Raw genomic sequence first — 10,583 nt, forward strand, 5'->3', positions numbered from 1 at the left:
AAGCTTGTATATAGTGTAAGTGTAATGGATTTATCACCATTTAATTGTAAATGAAAAATGAATGCCAAGAATTGTCCACAAGAAATGCTTCGACAGAAATATCTCAGTTTTAACAAAATATATGGCCAATACATGTTTTGTCTCTGACAGTAAAACTATTTTTTTGTAACTAATTAACTATGTGCATGAATCAAAAGATATTTGTAAATATATTGCTTGTCTCTCAATGGATTCATTGATTTTGGATGACCTGACTATAACTACTTGAGTTGTTTGCACTGCAACAGTTAAACACGACAGGTCATAGGACATTCAATAACTAAAAGAATTTGACCTATTTTGTTTGGCACTAAGTATGTTTCACTTTGACTCTGAGACTATTATATACCTATGTAATAAACTTGAAATGCACAGTATAAAAATACATCTACCTACGTGTGTTTACTTTATAAGTCATCCAGTGTTGACATAAATCTACTTCATCCATATTGTAGTCATTGGCTTTCTGTTCTTCTATTTGTGATAAGTCAATCGCTGTAAAATTGTTGTAAAGACCAAACCTTGTGTGTTACATTGAGACAGTTTCTGTTTTAAGTGGGTGATGCCCAATCAAATAAAGCTATATGTCTATGACTCTCTATGGCAGTGTAACTCACTATTTGTTTTTGTAAGGCGACCAATTTGGTTGGAGACAATCATTCAGAGGGCTCCACAGATCTTTAATTTGTTATTTTCCTTCCAATATTAGCAATTAAGAACACATTCAGAGCAATAGAGCACATGCAATCGATTTGATGTGCAGCACATCACAAATGTATACATGCACACATCAAATAGGCTACAGCACATGTATAAGACCCATATTAAGGGTTACCTCAGTAGTTGGATGAACAAAAATGTCCCTTCTGCTCCTTGACTGAATTCATTCTAAATGTATAGTCTGTTGTTGCTATCCAAGTGGGCATTGGTCAGTCGGTTTCTCTGTTTTTGTTTCACAATGTTCATTGTTGAAAATGTTGCTTCACATGAATAAGTGCTGACAAAAAAATGGTCACCTTTTGCACACATTGCTTCAGAAGTGGATACTCTGTGTCTGACACAAGGCTCCAGAAAGGGGTAACACCTGATCTTAGTTCACCTTGCAAGGTGTAATTTGCCAGTAGCTCCACTATCTCCCTCTCTATTCCATTATGGTCAGTAGTGGGCTGTGATGACTGGGGTCAGAGCTGACACTATCTCACTCTCTATTCCAGCACAGTCAGGACAGAGGGCTGTGATGACTGGGGTCAGAGATGACACTATCTCACTCTCTATTCCAGCACAGTCAGGACAGAGGGCTGTGATGACTGGGGTCAGAGATGACACTATCTCACTCTCTATTCCAGGACAGAGGGCTGTGATGACTGGGGTCAGAGATGACACTATCTCACTCTCTATTCCAGCACAGTCAGGACAGAGGGCTGTAATGACTGGGGTCAGAGATGACACTATCTCACTCTCTATTCCAGCACAGTCAGGACAGAGGGCTGTAATGACTGGGGTCAGAGATGACACTATCTCACTCTCTATTCCAGCACAGTCAGGACAGAGGGCTGTAATGACTGGGGTCAGAGATGACACTATCTCACTCTCTATTCCATTACGGTCAGTAGAGGGCTGTGATGACTGGGGTCAGAGATGACACTATCTCACTCTCTATTCCAGGACAGAGGGCTGTGATGACTGGGGTCAGAGATGACACTATCTCACTCTCTATTCCAGGACAGAGGGCTGTGATGACTGGGGTCAGAGATGACACTATCTCACTCTCTATTCCAGGACAGAGGGCTGTGATGACTGGGGTCAGAGATGACACTATCTCACTCTCTATTCCATTACGGTCAGTAGAGGGCTGTGATGACTGGGGTCAGAGATGACACTATCTCACTCTCTATTCCATTACAGTCAGGACAGAGGGCTGTGATGACTGGGGTCAGAGATGACACTATCTCACTCTCTATTCCAGCACAGTCAGGACAGAGGGCTGTGATGACTGGGGTCAGAGACACTGGCACATGAAAGGGGTTCTCAATGAAGTTGAAAAACTTCTTGTACTCCATGTTATCCTTGAACCTTGACTCAAACACCAACTTCAACTCTTCCAACACATGCACAAATGCATCATAGCTCAAATGTTGCAGTATGTCTGGGTTGGATGTGGTGACTGCTCCGAGTTTTGGGAAATGAACAACCTGTTTGTCAGGTATGAACAGTGTGGTGATTTAGTTTCGAAAAGCTGTGACCACACGCAGAATTTTGCCCAGAGATGTAGCTTTCCCTTGGAGCTGGAGAGTTTTCAGGTGGCAGGTGATGTCCGTTAACAAAGCCAGCTTTAATATCCACTGTGGATCATCCAGCTCCTCTCTCCCCTTGCATGCAACAAATCCACAGATTTGAGGGAGGAGAGAGAGAAATATTTCCAAAACTTAGCCACAAGACAGCTATCTCATCTCATTATGAAATATCAAGTCGCCGAATTCTGTCTGGTATTCCACCAGCAACTCGCGGAATTACCGGTGGTTCAGTAACCTCGCAATAATAATGTTCACCACGCGCACAACTTCCTGCATCACATTCTGTAAGTCACAGTCTTTGAGTTTAGCCACAAGTGCTTCTTGATGAATGATACAATGAAACGTAACACATTCAGGAATATCCTCTCTCTTTCTCATCAGGCCTATTAGTCCCTTCTCCTTCCCTCCCATGTTTGGGGCACCATCAGTGCACACAGATGCCAGATTTGACCAGTCAATATTATTATCAGCAAAAAATCTAATAACTTTCAGAATATCCTCTCCTTGTGTTTGTCCCTGAAGGAGCAGCAAACATAAAAGTTCCTCTCTGAATGACCCAAACACATAATTGGGCAATGTCACATCAGTGCTTTCGTCAAGCGCAATACTAAAACACAGCACCCCGATTATGTCAGTAATCGGCTGCTTACCAATGTCCTCGCCATTGTCTTCTACACGTCTTACGTCTTACGGTCGAGTCTAAGAGCTTCCTTGTTCGTGAAATCAGCATACAATATTTCGGCTGAGGCCTTGATTTTGCAAGTATCCAAGCAATCTCATATATCGCTTCTGTCGTTTTCTCTGCAACTGTGCTAGATCTGACCATCATTTTTTTGTTGTCCTTTGAGTTGCGCTATTTGGTTGTTTCTGAGGTTGCTTTGTGGCTGATATGTTTTGTCCAAGTGGGCATAGTGTGACTGGAAATGTCAATCTAAATATGCTCGTTTTAAACAGCTGACTGCCTTCTGGCAAATAAGTGAGCTAGTCCCATCATGCAGTACAGAAAAATACTTGTCTGTCCATTTCTCTTGAAACTTTGTGTTCTTCTTGAATCAACCATATCCTTCTCTTTGCCCCTGGAACAACATTAGCTGCGTTTCCCAGCCACCATCTTCCTGGTTCTCCGGTGGTTGTTAGTTCATAGCTGTCACGTTGTTCTCTAGTTCTTGCCCCTCATTTTCATTGTCAATAGATATATGTTTCTTTTTACAATAAATCGATCCAAAATTAGCTAGTAGCAACTGATGTGTCGGTTGCTGTAGCTGAGCAGTTGCGTTCTATTTCGGGCAAACGTTCTATTTCGGCCTTTCTGTTCAACAGCTGCGCTCTACTGCCATCTATCTGCCGTCTAGGGAACAATAGATGTATTCCACGAAGTGATTCAGGCCTGCATTAAACACATTGAAATGAAATTGTATCATTGTTATGTATTATGAATAGTAAAATCGCTGCGAGCTGCAAATGAAGGGATTGCGGGCCAGATGCGTAATGACTACCACTGCTCTATGGTGCCATTTTCACTACTTCACATTGGTGGTGGACGTCTGAGCTGAGTGATTGACTCTGATTTCTTACAATTAAATTGTTCACTTCTAATGCATGTCTCCATATTTACCTTGACTTTCCACCCACTCAAAAGAGCCTCCAGGGACCATCCTAGCTGGTGACCAGGAGAGGTGCATTATGTGACCTTGTTATTGTGTTGTGTTTCCTCTGACCTTCACTTTTTTTTTTGAAGGACCCTTTTCAGTTCCAGGTAGAACCCTTTCCAAAGAGAATTCAACATGGAACCCAAATGGGTTCTACCTGGAACCAAAAAGGGTTCTCCTATCAGGACAGCTAAAAAAACATTCTGGAACCCTTTTTTCTAATAGTGTACTGTTAAAGGAAACAAGGGAGTTTCAGTTCACAAAGTAAATTCACCTCCTGAAACACTTAGGACTTGAGTGAAGGGTAGACATGTCACATGATCATCTGTGATTTTTGGTCATATCTAACCCTCACTGGAGGATGATATTAAAATGGATGTTAGGTTTCAAATCAAATCAAATTGTTTTTGTCACATGCGCTGAATACAACAGCTGGAAACCTTACAGCGAAATGCTTACAATCCCTCAACCAACAATGCAGTTTTTAGAATAACAAATAATTAAACAGCAGCAGTAAATAACAATAGTGGGGCTTTATACAGAGGGTACCGGTACAGAGTCAATGTGGAGTCTATATACAGGGTATTACGGTACAGAGGCAATGTGGAGTCTATATACAGGGTATTACGGTACAGAGTCAATGTGGAGGCTATATACAGAGGGTACCGGTACAGAGTCAATGTGGAGGCTATATACAGAGGGTACCGGTACAGAGTCAATGTGGAGGCTATATACAGAGGGTACTGGTACAGAGTCAATGTGGAGGCTATATACAGGGTATTACAGTACAGAGTCAATGTGGAGGCTATATACAGAGGGTACCGGTACAGAGTCAATGTGGAGGCTATATACAGAGGGTACCGGTACAGAGTCAATGTGGAGGCTATATACAGAGGGTACTGGTACAGAGTCAATGTGGAGGCTATATACAGGGTATTACGGTACAGAGTCAATGTGGAGGCTATATACAGGGGGTACCGGTACAGAGTCAATGTGGAGGCTATATACAGGGTATTACGGTACAGAGTCAATGTGGAGGCTATATACAGGGGGTACCGGTACAGAGTCAATGTGGAGGCTATATACAGAGGGTACCGGTACAGAGTCAATGTGGAGGCTATATACAGAGGGTACCAGTACAGGGTCAATGTGGAGGCTATATACAGAGGGTACCAGTACAGAGTCAATGTGGAGGCTATATACAGAGGGTACTGGTACAGAGTCAATGTGGAGGCTATATACAGGGTATTACGGTACAGAGGCAATGTGGAGTCTATATACAGGGTATTACGGTACAGAGTCAATGTGGAGGCTATATACAGGGTATTACGGTACAGAGTCAATGTGGAGGCTTTATACAGAGGGTACCGGTACAGAGTCAATGTGGAGTCTATATACAGGGTATTACGGTACAGAGTCAATGTGGAGGCTTTATACAGAGGGTACCGGTACAGAGTCAATGTGGAGTCTATATACAGGGTATTACGGTACAGAGGCAATGTGGAGGCTTTATACAGAGGGTACCGGTACAGAGTCAATGTGGAGGCTATATACAGAGGGTACCGGTACAGAGTCAATGTGGAGGCTATATACAGAGGGTACCGGTACAGAGTCAATGTGGAGGCTATATACAGAGGGTACCGGTACAGAGTCAATGTGGAGGCTATATACAGAAGGTACCGGTACAGAGTCAATGTGGAGGCTATATACAGAGGGTACCGGTACAGAGTCAATGTGGAGGCTATATACAGGGGGTACCGGTACAGAGTCAATGTGGAGGCTATATACAGAGGGTACCGGTACAGAGTCAATGTGGAGGCTATATACAGGGTATTACGGTACAGAGGCAATGTGGAGTCTATATACAGGCTATTACGGTACAGAGGCAATGTGGAGGCTTTATACAGAGGGTACCGGTACAGAGTCAATGTGGAGGCTATATACAGGGTATTACGGTACAGAGGCAATGTGGAGTCTATATACAGGGTATTACGGTACAGAGGCAATGTGGAGGCTTTATACAGAGGGTACCGGTACAGAGTCAATGTGGAGGCTATATACAGAGGGTACCGGTACAGAGTCAATGTGGAGGCTATATACAGAGGGTACCGGTACAGAGTCAATGTGGAGGCTATATACAGAGGGTACCGGTACAGAGTCAATGTGGAGGCTATATACAGAGGGTACCGGTACAGAGTCAATGTGGAGGCTATATACAGGGGGTACCGGTACAGAGTCAATGTGGAGGCTATATACAGGGGTACCGGTACAGAGTCAATGTGGAGGCTATATACAGAGGGTACCGGTACAGAGTCAATGTGGAGGCTATATACAGAGGGTACCGGTACAGAGTCAATGTGGAGGCTATATACAGAGGGTACCGGTACAGAGTCAATGTGGAGGCTATATACAGAGGGTACCGGTACAGAGTCAATGTGGAGGCTATATACAGAGGGTACCGGTACAGAGTCAATGTGGAGGCTATATACAGAGGGTACCGGTACAGAGTCAATGTCGCTCTGGATAAGAGCGTCTGCTAAATGACTTAAATGTAAATGTAATATGGAGGCTATATACAGAGGGTACCGGTACAGAGTCAATGTGGAGGCTATATACAGGGTATTACGGTACAGAGTCAATGTGGAGGCTATATACAGAGGGTACCGGTACAGAGTCAATGTGGAGGCTATATACAGGGTATTACGGTACAGAGTCAATGTGGAGGCTATATACAGGGTATTACGGTACAGAGTCAATGTGGAGGCTATATACAGAGGGTACCGGTACAGAGTCAATGTGGAGGCTATATACAGGGTATTGCGGTACAGAGTCAATGTGGAGGCTATATACAGAGGGTACCGGTACAGAGTCAATGTGGAGGCTATATACAGAGGGTACCGGTACAGAGTCAATGTGGAGGCTATATACAGAGGGTACCGGTACAGAGTCAATGTGGAGGCTATATACAGGGGGTACCGGTACAGAGTCAATGTGGAGGCTATATACAGGGGGTACCGGTACAGAGTCAATGTGGAGGCTATATACAGAGGGTACCGGTACAGAGTCAATGTGGAGGCTATATACAGAGGGTACCGGTACAGAGTCAATGTGGAGGCTATATACAGAGGGTACCGGTACAGAGTCAATGTGGAGGCTATATACAGAGGGTACCGGTACAGAGTCAATGTGGAGGCTATATACAGGGGTACTGGTACAGAGTCAATGTGGAGGCTATATACATGGGTACCGGTACAGAGTCAATGTGGAGGCTATATACAGAGGGTACCGGTACAGAGTCAATGTGGAGGCTATATACAGAGGGTACCGGTACAGAGTCAATGTGGAGGCTATATACAGAGGGTACCGGTACAGAGTCAATGTGGAGGCTATATACAGAGGGTACCGGTACAGAGTCAATGTGGAGGCTATATACAGAGGGTACCGGTACAGAGTCAATGTGGAGGCTATATACAGAGGGTACCGGTACAGAGTCAATGTGGAGGCTATATACAGAGGGTACCGGTACAGAGTCAATGTGGAGGCTATATACAGAGGGTACCGGTACAGAGTCAATGTGGAGGCTCTGGATACAGAGCGTCTGCTAAATGACTTAAATGTAAATGTAATGTGGAGGCTATATACAGAGGGTACCGGTACAGAGTCAATGTGGAGGCTATATACAGGGTATTACGGTACAGAGTCAATGTGGAGGCTATATACAGGGTATTACGGTACAGAGTCAATGTGGAGGCTATATACAGGGTATTACGGTACAGAGTCAATGTGGAGGCTATATACAGAGGGTACCGGTACAGAGTCAATGTGGAGGCTATATACAGAGGGTACCGGTACAGAGTCAATGTGGAGGCTATATACAGGGTATTACGGTACAGAGTCAATGTGGAGGCTTTATACAGGGAGTACCAGTACAGAGTCAATGTGGAGGCTATATACAGAGGGTACCGGTACAGAGTCAATGTGGAGGCTATATACAGGGTATTACGGTACAGAGTCAATGTGGAGGCTATATACAGAGGGTACCGGTACAGAGTCAATGTGGAGGCTATATACAAGGTATTGCGGTACAGAGTCAATGTGGAGGCTATATACAGAGGGTACCGGTACAGAGTCAATGTGGAGGCTATATACAGAGGGTACCGGTACAGAGTCAATGTGGAGGCTATATACAGGGGGTACCGGTACAGAGTCAATGTGGAGGCTTTATACAGGGAGTACCGGTACAGAGTCAATGTGGAGGCTATATACAGAGGGTACCGGTACAGAGTCAATGTGGAGGCTATATACAGGGTATTACGGTACAGAGTCAATGTGGAGGCTATATACAGAGGGTACCGGTACAGAGTCAATGTGGAGGCTATATACAGAGGGTACCGGTACAGAGTCAATGTGGAGGCTATATACAGAGGGTACCGGTACAGAGTCAATGTGGAGGCTATATACAGAGGGTACCGGTACAGAGTCAATGTGGAGGCTATATACAGAGGGTACCGGTACAGAGTCAATGTGGAGTCTATATACAGGGTATTACGGTACAGAGTCAATGTGGAGGCTTTATACAGAGGGTACCGGTACAGAGTCAATGTGGAGGCTATATACAGGGTATTACGGTACAGAGGCAATGTGGAGGCTTTATACAGAGGGTACCGGTACAGAGTCAATGTGGAGGCTATATACAGAGGGTACCGGTACAGAGTCAATGTGGAGGCTATATACAGAGGGTACCGGTACAGAGTCAATGTGGAGGCTATATACAGAGGGTACCGGTACAGAGACAATGTGGAGGCTATATACAGAAGGTACCGGTACAGAGTCAATGTGGAGGCTATATACAGAGGGTACCGGTACAGAGTCAATGTGGAGGCTATATACAGGGGGTACCGGTACAGAGTCAATGTGGAGGCTATATACAGAGGGTACCGGTACAGAGTCAATGTGGAGGCTATATACAGGGTATTACGGTACAGAGGCAATGTGGAGTCTATATACAGGCTATTACGGTACAGAGGCAATGTGGAGGCTTTATACAGAGGGTACCGGTACAGAGTCAATGTGGAGGCTATATACAGGGTATTACGGTACAGAGGCAATGTGGAGTCTATATACAGGGTATTACGGTACAGAGGCAATGTGGAGGCTTTATACAGAGGGTACCGGTACAGAGTCAATGTGGAGGCTATATACAGAGGGTACCGGTACAGAGTCAATGTGGAGGCTATATACAGAGGGAGTCACCGGTACAGAGTCAATGTGGAGGCTATATACAGAGGGTACCGGTACAGAGTCAATGTGGAGGCTATATACAGAGGGTACCGGTACAGAGTCAATGTGGAGGCTATATACAGGGGGTACCGGTACAGAGTCAATGTGGAGGCTATATACAGGGGGTACCGGTACAGAGTCAATGTGGAGGCTATATACAGAGGGTACCGGTACAGAGTCAATGTGGAGGCTATATACAGAGGGTACCGGTACAGAGTCAATGTGGAGGCTATATACAGAGGGTACCGGTACAGAGTCAATGTGGAGGCTATATACAGAGGGTACCGGTACAGAGTCAATGTGGAGGCTATATACAGAGGGTACCGGTACAGAGTCAATGTGGAGGCTATATACAGAGGGTACCGGTACAGAGTCAATGTGGCTCTGGATAGGGAGCGTCTGCTCAATGACTTAAATGTAAATGTAATATGGAGGCTATATACAGAGGGTACCGGTACAGAGTCAATGTGGAGGCTATATACAGGGTATTACGGTACAGAGTCAATGTGGAGGCTATATACAGGGTATTACGGTACAGAGTCAATGTGGAGGCTATATACAGGGTATTACGGTACAGAGTCAATGTGGAGGCTATATACAGAGGGTACCGGTACAGAGTCAATGTGGAGGCTATATACAGAGGGTACCGGTACAGAGTCAATGTGGAGGCTATATACAGGGTATTACGGTACAGAGTCAATGTGGAGGCTTTATACAGGGAGTACCGGTACAGAGTCAATGTGGAGGCTATATACAGAGGGTACCGGTACAGAGTCAATGTGGAGGCTATATACAGGGGATTACGGTACAGAGTCAATGTGGAGGCTATATACAGGGTATTACGGTACAGAGTCAATATGGAGGCTATATACAGAGGGTACCGGTACAGAGTCAATGTGGAGGCTATATACAGGGTATTGCGGTACAGAGTCAATGTGGAGGCTATATACAGAGGGTACCGGTACAGAGTCAATGTGGAGGCTATATACAGAGGGTACCGGTACAGAGTCAATGTGGAGGCTATATACAGAGGGTACCGGTACAGAGTCAATGTGGAGGCTATATACAGGGGGTACCGGTACAGAGTCAATGTGGAGGCTATATACAGGGGTACCGGTACAGAGTCAATGTGGAGGCTATATACAGAGGGTACCGGTACAGAGTCAATGTGGAGGCTATATACAGAGGGTACCGGTACAGAGTCAATGTGGAGGCTATATACAGAGGGTACCGGTACAGAGTCAATGTGGAGGCTATATACAGAGGGTACCGGTAGAGAGTCAATGTGGAGGCTATATACAGGGGGTACCGGTACAGAGTC

The sequence above is a fragment of the Oncorhynchus gorbuscha genome, linkage group LG05, assembly GCF_021184085.1.
Source record: "Oncorhynchus gorbuscha isolate QuinsamMale2020 ecotype Even-year linkage group LG05, OgorEven_v1.0, whole genome shotgun sequence".
NCBI lineage: Eukaryota > Metazoa > Chordata > Actinopteri > Salmoniformes > Salmonidae > Oncorhynchus > Oncorhynchus gorbuscha.